Source organism: Diceros bicornis, unplaced genomic scaffold, assembly GCF_020826845.1.
Source record: "Diceros bicornis minor isolate mBicDic1 unplaced genomic scaffold, mDicBic1.mat.cur scaffold_202_ctg1, whole genome shotgun sequence".
NCBI lineage: Eukaryota > Metazoa > Chordata > Mammalia > Perissodactyla > Rhinocerotidae > Diceros > Diceros bicornis.
Window position 1 is genome coordinate 520,836 of NW_026691092.1, and position 18,528 is coordinate 539,363.

The window sequence follows — 18,528 nt, forward strand, 5'->3', positions numbered from 1 at the left end:
GACGCATGAGACAATTCATGGGCTTCAGGTTTTGCTTGGGGACATCCCTCTTGGGCTTGAACATATACACAGGCCCACATATACACAGTATGTCTGGAAGGATAGAGGAGAAAAGGATGTTTATCTCTGTGCAAAAGGACTGGGAGACAGTGGTAGAGTGAGAATATTTTACTGACTTTGCACCACTATTTGAAGTTTTCCTATACGTGTATCTACGACGTAGTGGCCTCCCTCCCCCCAGATTTTTAAAATTAAAATAGCGTTATATCCTTATCTACTGGCTTGGGACAGCAAGTTGTAGAGAAATGTGAATATATGATCCAATTTTTTAACGAAATTAAGAACAGCAAACACGCACAAAAAATTTGTAATTCTAAATATGGGCACATCATTCTATGAGGTTGTATAAACGTGAGGAAAGGAATGAAGAAAAGTTGTTCAACATCCAGCTACCTGTATAGTCAAGGGTCCACGTAAAGCCCCGCCTCCAGCCCCGCCCCTGGAGCTGATTTCCTCCCACTGTGAAGTCGGCCAGACTTATTCCAGCCCCACCCCCACCTCCTCCCGCCCCTGGAACTGGTCTCCGCACAACGCTCGGGCCTGGCTCCGCCCACAGCCTGGTCCCGCCCCTTGCCCCGCCCGCACCCTTGTCCCCGCCCACAGCCCCGCCCCTAGAACTGGTTTCCACCCACAGCCCCGCCCCTAGACCTGGTCCCTGTCCCTGGTGCTGACCCAGCCCGAGGCCCGGCCTCACATTAACTCTAGAAACTAGACACCTCCCCCGAGGCTGGGGTGCGCGGCCCCGCCCTGCTCCGCCCCCCACGCCGCCTCAACCCAGAGCCCCCAAACGTCCGTCCTCCCAGAACGCCCGCCCGAGACCGGAAGCGGAAGCGCGGGCGGCGCCCTGGATGGAGCGGGAGGTCTGCGCGGTGTGTCCAGTCTTCTCGGCGCGGACGGGATTCCCGTGGACCTTCGGCCGAAGGGGCGAGGCGCGGTGAGTGGCGGGCGGTCCCGTCTCCGGTCGCGGTCGACGGAGGGGCCTGGGCCGCGGGCAGCCCTGTCAGGGCCCGGCGTCCCCGCGTCCCCCCGGAGCCCCGTTTCCCCGGGCTGTTCGCTCAGGGCGCCCGAGGCTGCTGTTCCTCCCGGCTCCGGGCGCCGCCGGCCCCTCCTCAGAGTCCCCGTCACCGTCCTCCGTGTGATTTTGTCCCCAGGGGGCTTATCCGCGTCTGGAGGCGGTGTTTGGGTTGTTACTAATGGGGGCGCTCCTGGCATCTAGAGGGGGAGGCAGGGATGCTGCTCAGCGTCCTCCAGGGCCCAGGACGGCCCGACAGAGAATCATCCGGCCCCAAATGTCAGTGGTGCCGAGGTTGGGAAAGCTGCTCCAGGGCCTGAAAATCTCCCGGGCCCTGAATGAAGTGTGAAAATTGTTTACAAGTCAGCGAGTCACTTACAGGGTCCCTAAAGGACAAGCTTGTTTAAAGGGTCCAGAGTCACCAAAAAGTCTCTGTCCAGCCAAGTGAGTTGAGCGACACAAGTGCACACAGCACGAAGCTACTTCCTCCCATCTTGGGGAGCAGGTGACTGCATAGGAATCGGGAAAATCCAGTCTCAGCCAACAGTTACAGTTAAATCAGTAAATACAAAAAAGAAAGGTGAATTGGGTGACCTTTCCATCCAACACCCTATAAAAGGCTTCAAAAGCTTGTTTGCGCTTTTTTTCCCCCCTCAGACACGAAAAGCATCTGTGGAGCTCAAGTTTGAGGTGAAAGCAGGCTCAGAGTCCACCTGTGCTCGCTGATCCATGGATTTCTGTGTGACCAGGTGAGTACCCTGTGGACCTGGTACCAACAGGTTCCGGCAGCCTCCGCTGTGCAGAAGACCTGCTAGTGGGCTTTCCTGGGCTCAGGTTGTCACCACATGGACACTGAGAGTGAGGGTATCTTGAGAAAAATTATTGATGTTGGATGGATTATATTCAAGGGAAAGATGGTAAGCTGTGTGTGGTTCTGTGTGGTAAATATTTCAGTAAGTACAGTTATATGCAAATAAGAACACATAAAACAAATGTAAATAACTGCAAATGTGTATTATAGTAGAAAATATAGATTTACTTGCATTGCATAATACTCAATAGTCAGGATTTATATATAATATAAATACAGAAATGTTTTGCGTGTGTATGTAGTATTAGAACACATCCCATGAAATATTAGCAGGGATACTCAGCAACATTCCTTAGACCCATTCAACTTGACTTCTAAAGTCCTATAAATCCTCCACAAAAATTTGAAATATAGGAGCATTCAGGGAAAAAGATGATTGAAACTTCTTTATATTAATAACAAATTTAACATTGAGTTTGCCAGTAGCCAGATTTATTTTGAACATTTTTTTCTTTATGACATTTCAAATCATTTGGAGGAGTACTAAGCAACGCTGTAGATTGAAGGGCAGGGCACTAGTCTCTAAAAAGACTGTCCTCATCACCTTGCCTTCTAAAGGGAATTAACTTTGTTTCTTGAAACTTTTCTGAAATAACGGTCTGGTGATTCACGTTGCAGAGAATCTTGTTAAGTAATTTTGTATTTAGTTGTTGGCCTCTACTAATTGTGTGTGTATGTGTGTGTGCCTTTTTCATTCTAGCTTTCCTGTGAGGTTCTTGAGGGGAATGTGTGCTTGTCATGCAATAGATAGTCTTTGAGTGTATAATTTATGGTGACCCTCCATCCTTGTTTACTCAGGACAGAGGGGTTTTCCAGGACACAGGACGTTTAGTGTTCAAACCAGGGCAGTCCTAGACAAACCGGGATGGTTCCTCATCTGATGAACCAGGCCCTGGGCCACATGCATGGGGACCTGGAGAACCAGAGAGACCTTGTCCCACCTCCGTGGAATTTATATTGTATTTGGGAATTTGGATTTTAGACAGTTAATGATGAGAGTGATGTGGGAGTTTGGCACAAGGGGTCTCAACCTGAGGGGGCAGGGAAGCGCTCTTGAGAAGGACTGATATTTAGCTTGAGAGCTAGAGTTGGGACTGGATTTAGCTAGTTGGAGGGTTAGACTGGAGTGAGGGTGTGGGAGTGTGTTCAAGAGAGCGTTTCAGACAGAGGGACCCGCATGAGGACACCCCTGAAGCAGAGAGCCTGGTGTGTCCATGAACTGAGAAGAGGGATGGCTGAGCCGAGTCAACACAGGGGGAGGGGTGTGAGCCACGCCGGCGATGGGGGACAGGCAGGACCAGATCAGGGGTGACTTGGGATTCTGTTCTAAGACCAGTGGGAAGACTCTGGAGAGATGCAAGTAGAAGGATGATGTGATTAGCGTTTGGTCTAAGCACCTTGGTTCAAATGGACTTCATGTTTAAATGTAGACTTAAGAGGCAAGATGCAAGGTACTGGGAATAAGATTAGGAATAAGATGATTGTTCCCTAGGCCTGGGTGATGGCTGTGGAGTAGGAAAGAAGTAGAAAGAAAAGACCTTGGAGTGTAGAACCGAGAGAACGTAACGGTACTTTCTTGCCTGCATGTGTCAGATGGCACAGGGCAGTGACTGTGCTCCTTGCTGCTGTCCGTGCAGACCTGCAGGCGCCCCCTCACTCAGGTCTGTGTGTTCACCCCTCTTTGTCACTCACAGGCCCCGCTCCACATCCTACAGGAAGTCAGGCCTTACTTGTGAGGGGGTTGTCTCACATGGGAGACACCGAGGAGAGCCTCTCCAGACATCAGAGCAGCCCCCTTCAGCCTCTCCCTCAGACTCCTCCCTTCCACTCTCTCGCTTTCCACACCCAGAAGGACCCCTGCTCAGTATTCCATGTCCCCAGGTTCTCCCTCCCCCAGGCTTGAGAAGGGTGGGGCAGCCACTGGGGTGGACATCATCTGCACCTTCCACTTCAGAGAGGCAACGAGATGGAAGGTGGCTGGTCCAGGGCTGGACAGAGAGTGACTCTACTGGGAGCCGAGCCATGAGACCCAGGGCGTCACCCACCTGGGCTCCCTCACCCTGGACGGGGACAGCCTCTACATCAGTGGTGAGGGGCTGTGCTACAGCCACACTCTCTCTCCCAGTCAGAGTTCTGTGTTGCCTCCGTTGCTCTAAAGTGAGCTATGATCCATCTCTCTATGCTCCTGGTCTGAGATCAGTCTTCTCATCACTGTGTGATCACTGGGTCCAGCCACCTTCCATCTCGTTGCCTCCCCCCCTGAACACCACTCCCCTCTTCCCCTCTGCTTTCCCCACCAAGCTCCCTACATCCTCCCTCTCCCTTAATCCTTTATGTTCACCCCAACTCTTGCTCAGCTCCTCTCGCCTTCTCTCCACAGATTACACCTATGGAGCTGCAGCCCCGACTACCACCAGTGAGTATTCCTGGCCCTGACATCCTGGGTCCCGTCCGCATTTGGGGCTGGGGAGCACTTGTTCTCCTTCACCCGCTGTCCTTGGTGAGGGAAGCACCTGGAAGGGCCCTAATTCATCCCTTCTCTCCCTCCCGGGTTCTGGTGGAGAGTCCCAGCCCAGTGTGAGAAAGCCTTAGACACAGACGTGTTCTCCACCACATTCTGACCCCACGTGGTTTTCACTTTAATTCTCCTGAAGCCCCGCCCTTGGTCCTCCTTTTCCAGGTATCCCATCCGTCTGTCCAGTTTTCTTCCCGTCCATCTGTCTCTCCTCTGTGTTCAGTCTCTCTTGTTCACCTATCTCACTCTCTTGGGCTCCTCTCATCCACAGGCTTGCTCATCCCTCTACTCACACAGTCACCCCTCCCCTCACTCTCATGTATGCTTCACCTGTGAATGGTGGTCCTGGCACAGCCACTGCTGGAGCCCGGGTGAGCCTGGGGGCTCCTCCCACTCTGTCCCTCCCTGAGACAGCCCTCACCACAGCTCCTGAGCCAGACACCACGTCCCTGCATACTTCATCATCACCTGTGCCACCAGAAGCCACCACAGGTATCTGGGGGCCCCTTTTCCTTCCCAAGAGAAGCTCTCCGGCCCCACTCCTCCACCAGCCAGTTGTGATCCAGGAGCTGGGAAGCCAGGGTGTGAAATTCTGGTTTTAGGGCAATCATGCTGATCACAAATTATAGATTATAGATTATACCAACGATTCAGTCTAAGGTCAGCCCTCAGAGAGCCCCTAGTCTTATGAAATTAACACACCATTATAGTACAATGTGGGAGGTTTCGGGGAGAGGCACCTGGCATCATTTGGAGGGGAAGAGCTTGCTAGAGAAAGTTTCACCTGAATGGAGTCTTTAAGAATGACTAGGAGGGACCCTGGCAAATAGAGGATGAAGAGTTTTCCTGGCAGAGGGGATTCCATGAGCAAAGGCTGCAGCCAGAAACAACATGGCATATGGGGATAATTGAAACGAATTTGGGTTGCATGAAGCATGAAGTTTAACCCGCAGTACATGGATAAAATGAGACTGAAAGGTGAGCAGGAGCCAGATTGAGTAGAGCCTTGAGTGCCAGGTCAAGAAGGTTGAACTAACACTGAAGGTCATAGGGAGCCACGGGTGGTACTAGAGCAGTGGTGGTCCTAGTGAGGTATTCATTTCAGAAAGATCCTTCTAGTAGTCCATGTAGAACATCCTTTAGACAGAGCATCCAGTGAGCCTGCTGGGGTGTTGGTCCAGGTGAAGGAAGTTAACACCTAAGCTGGGACAGGGATGGAGAGAGGGAGTGTATGTGAGGACCAGTGTGCAACTGGAATTTGTGTTACTGGGAGGGAGGAGGAGCTGAGCAGATGTGCTGGTTCTGACTTGGGTGACCACACGGGTGGGTGGTGGTGCCACTGGGAGAGAAGATGACAGATGATAATGAGTGCAGGACTCTGGTGTGGTCTCAGGCCAGCTCTCAGTGATGGCCGTTGCTCTCCCTCTCGTTTTGCAGCTCTGGGGCACAACCTGAAGACCCTCATAGTCACCTTCCCCATCTCCACCCTCTGGTATTCATCAGACAGGAGCAACGGCTCAGCCACGTTCCACTCCACTGAGAGGGTCCTGCAGAGCCTGGGGAGACCCTGGTCCCAGCAGCTCCTTTTGGGTTAAATCCCAACCAGCCCCTCCCCCAACCCCTGTCCCTCCTGCTCCTCCTCCTCCTCCTTCCTCCCCAGCTGGATCCTTGTTGAAGAAGAGCAGCCTGGGCCTCTTCTCTTTGAGTTGCAGACTGTTCTCCCTCAGGTAAGACCCTCCCCTGAGCATTTGCCCCTAATGACCACTTTTGTGACCACCCCTCTCTGTCTCCCCCCTGTCCTTCCATTTCCTCCTTCCTGTTCTGGCCCCCACCCCAGAGGTTTCAGGACCTCTCTCTAGAGTCCCCACGTCCCTCTCTCCCCAGGCCTGAGAAGGATGGGGAAGCCACCAGTGTGGACGTTGTCTGCACCCACCGCCCTGACCCCGTGGGCCTCCATGCCTCTGTGCTGGGAGCTGAGAGTCTCCACGTGTCTGCTCTTCCTCTCGGTGGCTCCAGGCTCTGCACCCTGGAGTTTATGCATGCAGAGAGAACACCAGCTGCATTTCCCCAGCATCAGCTGGAACCTCAGCAACCCGGAGCCCACATCCTCGGAGTACGCCGCCCTGCTGAGGGACACCCAGGACCAGGTGGGGTCTCCCCTGTCCCGTCTCTCCTTGCCCTGAAGGCACCCTCATTCCTCCGCCTGACTTACGTCTGTTACCTGGTTGTTTCAATCCTTCACTTTCCCTGCGTGTCTGGGTTCTCTCAGTTTCCAGAGGTGATGTCCTAGCTGCCTTCCCCATTTCTCACATGGGTAAACTGAAGCTCAGAAAGGGGAGTATTGTGCCTAAGATCACACAATGTGTTAGGGGCAGAGCCAGGATTTGAAGTCAGGTCTCCCTTGCCCCAAGATCTGTGATCTTTCACTGGCTCCAGTGGCCCCCTGCATCCCCAGGAGACCTCTCACCCACTCTCCCTCGCGTTTGTTCTAGGTCACCAAGCTCTACAGAGGCAGCCAGCTGTGAGACATATTCCACTCCTGCCTGGTCACCGACTTGGTGTAGGTTGAGGAGATTGGAAGCATTGGCTGAGTTGGTGGCTGATGGCTCTGAGCTCCCGTAACATATCCTTGATCTGGAAGTCACTGACATGGTGCCCAGTCTCCCCCACATCCCTGTCAGCTAATCCTACCATCTCCTTCCATAGGTTTTCGGGAGTTGAGAAAAGCATTAACATTTGGGGCCACCAACCTCCAGCATCCTCCTCCTCCTCCTCTTCTGGAGACTTTCAACAAATATCAGCAGTCTAACTGTGCTCTCCAATAGTGGAGCCACTAACCACATGGGGCAATTTAAATTATTTACACACCTCTTGGGATACGATTCACATATTGTGTGTGTGTCGGGGGGTGTATTTTTTAGGTTTTTCTATATACAATATCTTCTCCTGTGCAAAACAAATAGTTTTACCTCTTCCCTTCCAATCTGGGTTTCTTTTATTCCTTTTTCTTGCCTAATTGCCCTCATCAGAACCTCTAGTACCTGTGATTAACATATCAGATGAGGGAAGACATCAATGTCTTGTCCCTGGTCTTAGGGGGAAATTTTCAGTCTTTCACCATTGAATATGGTGTTAACCGTGGGTTTTTCATCGATGCTATTTATAGGTTGAGAAAGTTTCTTTCTATTCCTAATTTGTTGAGTGTTTTGTTTTTTAGGCATGAAGGGTGTTGTATTTTGTGAAATTCTTTTCTATGTATATGGCCGAGATTACGTGGTATTGGCGGTTATTCTATTAATATGGTGTATTACATAATCAGTTTTCAGATATTAAGCCACCCCTCCAACTAGAGGTGAGAGATTCAGACGTTCTCAAGTCTGTCCTGGGCGTGCCACATCCCTGAGCCCTTGTGGCCTTCTAGAGGCCCACAAATACACTGGAGCTTTTCAAAGCCCCCTGTGGACATCTCATTCCCCCAATTTTTCTTCTAAGTTGTTGGCTCACCTCTTGCCTGCCTCTCCTGGTATCACTCCCTCTGGCAACTACAATAGAAAACAATTAGCCCTGATTGTTTTTAGCAAGTGCCTTGGGGACAGACTTTCCATCCTGGGCAAGCTCTGACTCAAGTAACGACAAGCCCTGAACATGGGGCGTTTTCGGGGAGCTGCCAGGCAGGTCAGCTAGTTGCAGTTGGGTGGGGAGGGGTCTTTTCAGAGCTCCACACCCACTATGGCTGCTGTGCTGCGGGTTGTCTCAGCCACCATGGTTCTGAGACTGACGGTTTTCACAGTCATGGAGGATGTTGTGAGAGCAGGATGGGAATAGTGCAAGTTATAGTGCCACAGATTTTGCTCCCTGTATCAAGATTCCACCGTGTGTCTTCACTAAACCCTCCTCAGATTCTTACAAGCCTTTGATTAATTTCTAGACTTCTGAAAAGATGATTTCGACCATTTTTACCAGTGTTCTCATTGTTTTTATGCATTTGCAGAAGTCCTTACTCCAAAGTTTCAAAAATGTTCTCCCTGTAGTTATTTATTTATAAATTAATTACTTGAAATGAAATTACATGAGAAATTCAGTTCCTCACTCACACACACTAGCCACATTTTAAGTGCTCGATAACAACATGAGGCTAATAATGAGTGTATTTGGTAGTGCAGACAAATGTTTACATTATTGCAGAAAGTTCTCTTGGACAGGACCCAGAAGCAGGGAATCTAGATTCAGGGTAGAATTCCAGACACCCTTGATTATCCTTTGTGCCCTTCCAGGTCTGTCCCCCACAGTAACCACACTGGAGTGGACTCCCTGTGTACCTTGCCGCCTTGGCACAGAGACTGGACAGAGTTGCCATCTATGAGGAATTCCTGTGGCTGACCCAGAATGGTACCCAGCTGCAGAACTTGACCCTGGACAGGAAGAGTGTCCTTGGGGATGGTAAGGCTCCCTGGTCATTGGGAAAGGAAGTGAGGCCTTTCTGGGGACTCTGGAGGCCTGGGGCTGAGAGAACATTGAACTTGCTCAGGCTGGCAGGAGGTGGCATAGTCCCCCAGTCTTTAGCCACCATTGAGAGAGAGAAAAGGACACCAGTGTAGTATGGGAGGCCCTCACCTTCTCCTAGACAGCTCTGTGACCTCAAACTAGTCACCTCCTCTTTCTGGACTTTTGTTTCCTCATCTCTGCACTGAGAGCCACTGGCCGGATGGTCAGTGAGGGCCTCCAGCTGTGTGTGAAGCAGACTTACAGGTTTGGGGGTGGATGTGGTTTCTGGTCCACAGGCTATAGTTTGCCAAGTCCCGCTCTAGATGAGCAGCAATGCGCTAGAACTTTCTGCAGTGGTGGAATGTTCTATCTGTGCTGTCCAGTGCATAGCTGCATGTGGCTGTTGAGTGCTTGAAGGATGGTATTGTGACTGGTCTTTATTGTTACTGATTTTTAATGTTACTGAGGTACTAGAATTTTTCTTTTATTTAACTAAAATTAATTTTAATTCAAAAAGAGACTTGTTGCTGCTCCATATCAGACAGCACTCCTCTAAGAGGTTGTCTGGGTAGAGGTACAAGTAGGGGGACCTGCACCCCTCCTCCCATGCCCATTGGGTGCTGCGTGTCCTACCCTCCTGGAGTTTATGTTGTAGCTGGCAATAACAAGAATAGAAAATTGAAAATTATCAATTATTTGATGTGAACAAACTCATACTTGCAGGTGGAAATCAGAGAAGACTTCCTGCAGGATATTACATTGTAGGTTAATCCTAGAAAATGAATATTAAGCAGATAGATAAAGGAGAAGGGGATGAATGTGTTTCTAGGCACGGAAGAACAATTTTGAGTGGGAATTTACAAATTTAGAGAGATCCCATAGGCTTGCCAACTGTGATGACCCATTCTCCCCCCGGCCGTCATAAGATAGTCCACCCCAAATTCAGTCCTCTGTGCCCAGAGGTATGAATTTGGTTTAATTTATTAAACTTTTGTTCTGTGATAATGGTCTTGGATTTTGTAGCAAAGTGTGCTCACTTTTTAGAGATGGAAAGTAAAATGGGGTGAAACATGATGATGTTTACTTGACTTTAATATTTCATTGAAAACATGGGATGAATCAAGGGTGGCAAGTGTTAATAATTTATACATTGATGAAATATTGTTTTAATTGGATGGAATATACATGGTTAAATTAGATGATGGATGTTTGTGAGACTCTCCCTTTATTTTTCTGTGTCTAAAAAGTTTTATTAAAAAGAGTGAAACACATTCACATGCATTCTCCATTTCATTCACTTCCAGAATATTCTGCCAACAGAGATGACACCTCGACTGAGAAGCCTAGTAAACCTGCAGGAAGCCCCAGCCCATGGTAGGGGGCGAGTATCTTGATGCTGTGCCTCATCGAAGAGAACCATGCGCACAGGGTTTTGGATGATGAGGAAAGTTGGCCAACCCTTGTCAAGGACGGTTGAGGCACAGTGGGGTCAGCAGGAGCCCTGGGGCGATGACAGGAGGTGGCTCACCCCAGCACTTGTCTCCCCAGACCACCCCGTCTGGGCCCTCATCCTCATCTGCTTGGCGGGAATCCTGGTGCTCATCACAGGCCTGATCTGCTGTCTGCTGGTAAGCCATGACGTGTTGCTTGTCTTCTTACTATTGGGTTATAAGAGCTCTTTATATATTATAAATACAAGTCCTTTTCTAGGGATATGTTTTGCAGATGTTTTCTCCCAGTCTGTGTGTGGCTTGCCTTCTCCTTCACAACATGAGTCATTGGGGAAATGTAAGTGACAGTCATCATGAGATTCCACCATACTTGAGAATGGCTAAAATTAAAAAGACTGACTATAGCAAGTGTTGTTGAAGATGTCAATTCACTGAAACTCTCATCGAGTGCTGGTGAAAAATAGCTTGGATGCGTCTTTAATAATTACGTACGTCTACCCAGCCATTCCTCCCCTAGGAATCCATCCAAGGGAAATAAACCCGTATGTCTATACACAGACTTGTACACACATGTTGATAACAACCAATTTATAGTAGACAAAAACGGAAAACAACCCAAATGTCCATCTACTGGTGAACGGATACACAAATTGTGGTATATCCCCACAATTGAATACTATTCAACCATAAAAAAGAATGAATTATTTTTTTTCATTATTTTATTGAAATTTTAAAGGGTGTTAACATTGTGTAATTTCAGGTGTTCATTATTATTTGTGAATTTCTGTATAGACTGCATCGTGCTCACCACAAGTAGTCTGACTTTTATCCATCACCATGCATATGTGCCCCTTTAACTCTTTCACTCAACCCCCAGCCCCCATCCCCTCTGGTAACCACTAATCTGTTCTCTTTATCCCTGTGTATGTTTATCTTCTGCATATGAGTGAAATCATGCATATTTGTCTTTGTCTGGCTTATTTCATTTAACATCATACCCTCAAGGTCCATCCAGGTTGTTGCAAACAGGATGATCTTGTCTTTTTTTTTTTTTTCTGGCTGAGTAGTATTCCATTGTATATAATACATACCACATCTTCTTTATCCATTCATCTGTAGCAGGGCACTTGGGTTGCTTCCATGTCTTGGCTATTGTGAATAATGCCACAGTGAACACAGGGGTGCATAAATCTCTTTGAATTGTTGATTTCAATTTCTCTGGATAAATACCCAGTAGTTGGATAGCTGAAAGGTATGGTATTTCTATTTTTAATTATTTCAGAAATCTCCATACTATTTTCCCTGGTGGCTGCACCAGTTTGCATTCCCACCAGCAGTGTGTGAGGGTGCCCTTTTCTCCTTATCCTCTCCAACATTTGTTATTTTTTGTCTTGGGAATTATAGCCATTCTGACAGGTGTAAGGTGATCTGTCATTGTAGTTTTGATTTGAATATCCCTAATAATTAGTGATGTTATACATCTTTTCATGTGTCTGTTGGCCTTCTGTATATCTTCTTTGGAAAAATGTCTGTTCATATCCTCTGCCCATTTTTAGATTGGATTATCTGTTTTTTTTGTTGTTGGGTTGTTTGAGTTGTTTATATATTTTGGAGATTAACCCCTTGTCAGCTATATGATTTGCAAATATTTTCTCCCAGTTGGTGGGTTGTCTTTTCATTTTTTTTTGTTTTTGTGAGGAAGATCAGCCCTGAGCTAACATCCGTGCTAATCCTCCTCTTTTTTTCTGAGGAAGACCGGCTCTGAACTAACATCTGTTGCCAATTCTCCTCCTTTTTCTTTTCCCCAAAGTCCCAGTTGATGGTCGTATGTCATAGTTGCAGATCCTTCTAGTTGCTGTATGTGGGACGCAGCCTCAGCATGGCCGGACAAGAGGTGCGTCTATGTGCGTCTGGGAACCGAACCTGGGCCGCCAGTAGCAGAGAGCGCGCACTTAACCACTAAGCCACGGGGCCGGCCCTATCTTTTTGTTTTATTCATCGTTTCCTTTGCCTTGCAGAATCCTTTTAGTCTCATGTAGTCCCATTTGTATATTTTTTCTTTTCTTTCCCTTGCCTGAGTAGACACGGTATTGGAAAAGATGCTGCTAAGACCAATGTCAAATCCTGTACTGCGTATGTTTTCTTCTAGGAGTTTTATGTTTCAAGTGTTAGATTCAAGTCTTTTATCCAATTCGTTTTAATTTTGGTGTATGGTGGAAGATAATGATCTACTTTCATTCTTTTGCATGTGGCTGTCCAGTTTTCCCCACAGCATTTATTGAAGAGACTTTCCTTTCTTCATTGTATGATCTTGGCTCCTTCGTCAGAGATTAACTGACCACAGATGTGTGGTTTTCTTTCTGGGCTTTCAGTTCTGTTCCATTGATCTATGAGTCTGCTTGTGTGCCAGTACCATGCCATTTTGATTACTATAGCTATGTAATATATTTTCAAGTTAGGATTGTGATGCCTCCAGCTTTGTTCTTTCTTCTCAGGATTGCTTTGGCTATTCGAGGTCTTTTGTTATTCCACACATATTTTAGGATTCTGTGTTCTATTACTATGAAGAATGTCATTGGGATTCTGATTGGGATTGCATTGAATCTGTAGATTACTTTAGGTAATATGGACATTTTAACTGTGTTTATTCTTCCAATCCATGTGCATGGAATATCTTCCCATTACTTCAGGTCATCATTGATTTCTTTTAATAATGTCTTATAGTTTTCATTGTATAGGTCTTTTACCTCTTTGGTTAAATTTATCCCTAGACACTTTTTTCTTTTTGTTGCAGTTGTAAATGGGACTGTATTCTTGAGTTCTCTATCTGTTAGTTCATTATTAGAGTATAGACTTGCAACTGATTGGGGTGAGTTGATTTTGTACGCTGCAACTTTGCTGTAGTTGTTGATTATTTCTAATAGTTTTCTGATGGATTCTTTAGGGTTTTCTATATTTACAATCATGTCATCTGCAAACAGCAAGAGTTTCATTTCTTCCTTTCCAATTTGGATTCCTTTTATTTCTTTTTCCAGCCTAATTGCTCTGGCCAAAACCTCCAGTACTATGTTGAATGCGAGTGGCGAGAGTGGGCACCTTTGTCTTCTTCCTGTTCTCAGAGGAATGGCTTTAAATTTTTCACCATTAAGTATGATGTTGGCTGTGGGTTTGTAATATATGGCCTTTACTGTGTTGAGGTACGTTCCTTCTATACCCATTTTATTGAGAGTTTTTATCATAAATGGATGTTGGATCTTGTCAAATCCTTTCTCTGCATCTGTGGAGAGGATCATGTGATTTTTATTCCTCATTTTCTTAATGTGGTGTGTCACATTGATTGATTTGTGGATGTTGAACCATCCCGGTATCCCTGGTATAATTTCCACTTGATCATGGTATATGATCCTTTTAATATATTGCTGTGTTCGATTTGCTGATATTTAGTTGAGGATTTTTGCATCTGTGTTCATCAGTGATTTTGGCCTGTAATATTCCTTCTTTGTGCTGTCCTTGCCTGCTTTTGCTGTCAGGGTGATGTTGGCCTCATAGAATGAATTAGGAAGTGTTCCATCTTCTTCAACTGTTTGGAATAGTTTGAGAAGCATAGGTATTAAATCTTGTTTGAATATTTGGTAGAATTCTCCAGAGAAGCCATCTGGTCCTGGACTTTTGTTTTTTGGGAGGTTTTTGATGACCATTTTGATCTCTTTACTTGTGATTGGTCTGTTCATTTTCTCTATTTCTTCTTGATTCAGTTTTGGGAGGTTGTATGAATCGAAGAATTTATCTATTTCTTTTAGGTTATTGAAATTGGTGGCATGTAAGTTGTTCAGTGTATTCTTTGATTTTCCTTTGGATTTCTGTGGTATCTGTTGTAATTTCTCCTCTTTCATTTCTAATTTTATGTCTTTGACCCTTCTCTCTTTTTTTCTTAGTGAGTCTGGCTAAGGGTCTGTCAGTTTTGTTTCAATCTTCTCAAAGAACCAGCTCTTTGTTTCATTGATCCTTTCTACTGTTTTTTTTAGTCTCTATTTCATTTATTTCTGCTCTAATTTTTATTATTTCCCTCATTCTGCTGACTTTGGTCTTCATTTGTTCTTCATTTTCTGGTTCTATTAGGTGTAGTTTAAGGTTACTTATTTGGTATTTTTCTTGTTTGTTGAGGTGCGCTTGTATTGCTATGAATTTCCTTCTTAGAACTGCTTTTGCTGCATCCCATAAGAGTTGTTTTGTTGTCTTTTCATTTTCATTTGTCTTCAGGTATTTTTTGATTTCTCCTTTGATTTGTTCATTGATCCAATGGTTCTTCAGTCGTGTGTTCTTTAGTCTCCACATATTTGTGACTTCCCCATCTTTTTTCTTGTAGTTGATTTCTAGTGTCATAGCATTGTGGTCAGAAAAGAAGCTTGATATGATTTCCATCTTAAATTTATTCAGGCTTGCCTTGTTTCACAACATATGGTCTATCTTTGAGAATGTTCCATGTGCACTGAAGAAGAATGTGTATTCTGCTGTTTTGGGAGGGTATGCTTTATATATATCGATTAAGTTCATCTGATCATATGTTTCACTTAATTCCACTATTTACTTGTTGTCTTTCTCTGCATGATTTATCCATGGATGTAAGTGGGTTGTTCAGGTCCCCTGCTATTATTGTGTTGCTGTTAATTTCTCCCTTTAGGTCTATTAATAGTTGCTATATATTCTTTTGTGCTGCTGTGTTAGGTGCATATATCTTTATAAGTGTTATGTCCTCTTGGTGGAAAGTCCCCTTTATCATTATATATCGCCCCTCTTTGTATCTCATAGACTTTTTTATCTTGAAGTCAGCTTTGTCTGGTATAAGTATGGCAACACATACTTTCTTTTATTTGCCATTTGCTTGGAGTATTGTCTCTCATCCCTTCATTCTGAGCCTGTTTGTTTTTAGAGCTGAGATGTGTTTCCTGGAGGCAGCATATTGTTGGGTCTTGTTTTCTAATCCACCCCACAACTCTGTGTCTGTTGATTGGAGAATTCAATCGATTTACATTTAGAGTGATTATTGATACATGAGGACTTAATCCCACCTAATCTATATTTCCATTGTTTCTCTTCCTTTGTGTTTCTGACTGCCATTTCATTTTGGGGGTTGTCTGTGGAGGTTTTCTCTTTTTTTATGATGTATGGCTCTGCTCTGATTTTTTGTTTGATGGTTACTGTGAGGTTTGTATGAAGATCTCATAGATGAGATAGTCCATCTTCTGATAGCCTCTTGTCTCCATTAGTCTAAGCAGGTTCCATCCCTTTCCTCTTCTCCTTCTGAGTTATTGTTGTCACAAGTTATTCATTTTTGTGTTGTGCGTTTGTGACTAAGCTGAAGTGTTTATAGTTACTTTTGATGCTTCCCTTCCCTTCTTCTTTTAAGTTATAATTAAGTATTTGCTACCCTATTGTGAAACAGAGCTGTAGCTTTCTGATTTTGTCTGTCTATTTATCTCTTTGCTCAAAGCTTTGTAGACATTTGCCTTCTTTTTGTTTCAGATATGAGGGCGTTCTTGATCATTGCTCGTAGAGGAGATCTAGTGGCGATGAACTCCCTCAGACTTTGTTTATCCGGGAAAACTTTTATTTCTCCATTGTATCATAAGGATCGTTTCACTGGATAGAGTATTCTAGGCTGAAAGTTTCTGTCTTTCACTATTTTTAATATATCATTCCATTCTTTCCTTGCCTGTAAAGTTTCTGCCAAGAAATATACTGAAAGCCTGATAGGGGTTCCTTTGTAGGTTATTTTCTTCTGTCTCGCTTCCCTTAATATTTTTTCTTTGTCATTGGCTTTTGCCAATTTTACTATTATATGCCTTGGAGAAGGTCTTTTAGCATTGATGTAATTAGGCATTCTGTTGGCTTCATGTATTTATAACTCCGGTTCTTGCCCAGGTTTGGGAAGTTCTCAGCTATTATTTCATTGAACAAGCTCTCTGCTCCTTTCTCCTTCTTTTCTCCCTCCAGAATACGTATAATTCTTATGTTGCTTTTATAATTGAGTCATATATTTCTCCAAGAATTCCTTCATTTTTAAAAAATCTGACTTCTCTCTCCTTGTCCACTGGAAGCATTTCTATATTTCTATCCTCTAAATCACTAATTCTTTCATCCATAATATCAGATCTATTTTTTAAGGATTCTAGATTCTTTTTTATCTCACTAATTATGTTCTTCATATCCAGAATTTCTGCTTGTTTTTTTTTAATAGTTTTAGTCTCTTTGATGAAGTATTCCTTTTCCTCATTAATTTTATTTCTGAGTTCATCGAACTGTCTGAACATTCCTGTAACTTGGTGAGTTTCTTTATGACAGTTATTTTGAATTCTCTGTCATTTAGATTGTAAATTTCTGTGACTTCAAGGTTGGTTTCTGGAGATTTGTCATTTCCTTCTGCTCTGAATTGTTACTGTAGTTTCTTATGGTGTTTGATGAACTAATCTTTTGCCTGAGTATTTGTGGTAGTATCAGGTCGCAGATTGCACCTGCTACTGCTGTGGGGGAAGCATGAGCTGTGTTTCTGATCCCCCCCATATGCTGGAAGTTGTGTGGGTACAGTGGGTGTTCCAGCCAGCTGGGAAAGCATTCACACTGGGCTCAGAGCTCCCGCCACACGGAGGCAAGTACCCAGTTGTGAGAGCGCAGCACTGCTATGGGTGTGTGTGCATCTGGGAAAGCATCTGCATGTGCGCGTGTATCTGCTGCTGCCTTTTCTTATGCTCATGGCAGCCTCTGTGCTTGGTGGGTGGGGCTTCTTCACGGGTCTGAGCATTGGCCGATCATTGGGACTCCAGTGGCACGGTGGGCTTTCTAGCCATCCAGGAAAGCATTCATGTGTGGGTCCAGGGCTGCTGCCAACCCCTCCCAGAGTTGCACCAAGGTGCATTCCCACTTTTGGGGATGCAGCAGTACTATTGGATCTCACGCCAACCTGGAAAGTGCTCGGGCTTGTGTACAGTGCTGCCAGGGAAGGGTTGGGGATAGGAATGAATTCATAGTACATGCAATGACAAGCATGAATCTCAGAAAAATTATGCTGAGTGAATGAAGCCGGTAAATAATGAGTACATAGTATATGATCCCATTTATAAAAATTCTTGGAAAATACAGGAAAATCTATAGGGACATATACCGGATCACTGGTTGCCTGGGAATGAGAATGTGTTTGCAGACGGCAGGGAAGGAGGAATTAAAATGAGCATGAGGAAATTTGGGGAGGATGGGCGTTCCTTTTCTTTATTGTGGTGATGGTTCAATAAGTTATAATCAAAATGTATCAAATTGTTCACTTTAAATATATGCAGTTTACTGTATGTCGTTAATACCTCAATTAAGCTAGAACATGTAGGGGAAAGAGAGGGAGAGAGAGCCGAAAGAGGGAAAAGGGAAGGAAAAGAAGGACGGAGGGTGAAAATTAAGTGGACAAAAGGAAGAGAGAGACACAGGAGGCTTCGGGTCTCTGTGGCTTTGGCATCTCCTTCCCCTGGAGTCTCCCATACTGGGCAGCTGACTGGACCATTCTGATGCGCCCTCGTCACCTCACAAGTCACTTGTCTGCCGGCAGAAGAAGGAGGGCAACTATGAGGTCCAGTGACGACACCTGGGCTATTACCTGCCTCGTGGCGACCTACGGAAGCTGCGATGACTAGATCTGACTAGATCTGAGGTCCCATTTCCCAGATGGGGTCCGGAGCAGCTTGACTGGAACAGAACGAAACCACATTGGACGGACACAGGCTCCGAGCCTTTCTAGACTTGGGCCCTGACTGGCTCACAGGGGACTAAGCTGAAAGGTTTCAACTTCCTTAAGTCCTGAAAGTGACCGTAACTTCTGTCCTGTGGTGTCACACCAGTTCATCCCTCAGGGACACCAGAATTGGTGAAACCAGCACAGACATTGCCATCATGTAAAATCGAACCCCCACTTCAGTGCAAGTTTTCCCTATTAGGAAACTTTGGAACATCCCTCCCCTTGACTCTGTGCAGCCATCACACCCCTCTCGGTTCCTCCATATTCCTCCCCCACTGAAGCACTGGCAATCTCACGTTCCCCTTTTCTGCTTCATTCTCTGAAGCTCAGATTCACCAGGACTTCCAGATCAATCTC

General features: G+C 45.5%; 2 long non-coding RNA genes across 3 annotated transcripts in view; both read left to right on the plus strand.

Moving 5' to 3' along the window:
- The first annotated feature begins 912 nt into the window (after positions 1–912).
- Positions 913–4,795, plus strand: LOC131402661 (uncharacterized). The gene is made up of 4 exons (XR_009218876.1): positions 913–994; positions 1,730–1,821; positions 4,324–4,359; positions 4,730–4,795. It is a non-coding gene; the product is annotated as an uncharacterized LOC131402661 (long non-coding RNA).
- A 1,741-nt stretch (positions 4,796–6,536) lies between these two features.
- The window catches only part of LOC131402652 (uncharacterized), a 41,856-nt gene continuing 29,864 nt past the window's right edge, over positions 6,537–18,528 (plus strand). The window contains exons 1-3 of one of the 2 annotated variants that reach the window (XR_009218866.1): positions 6,537–6,605; positions 8,748–8,898; positions 10,248–10,571. This is a non-coding gene — a long non-coding RNA (uncharacterized LOC131402652). The remainder of the gene's footprint in view (positions 6,606–8,747; positions 8,899–10,247; positions 10,572–18,528) is intronic. The other variant, XR_009218867.1, reaches the window with a different exon arrangement.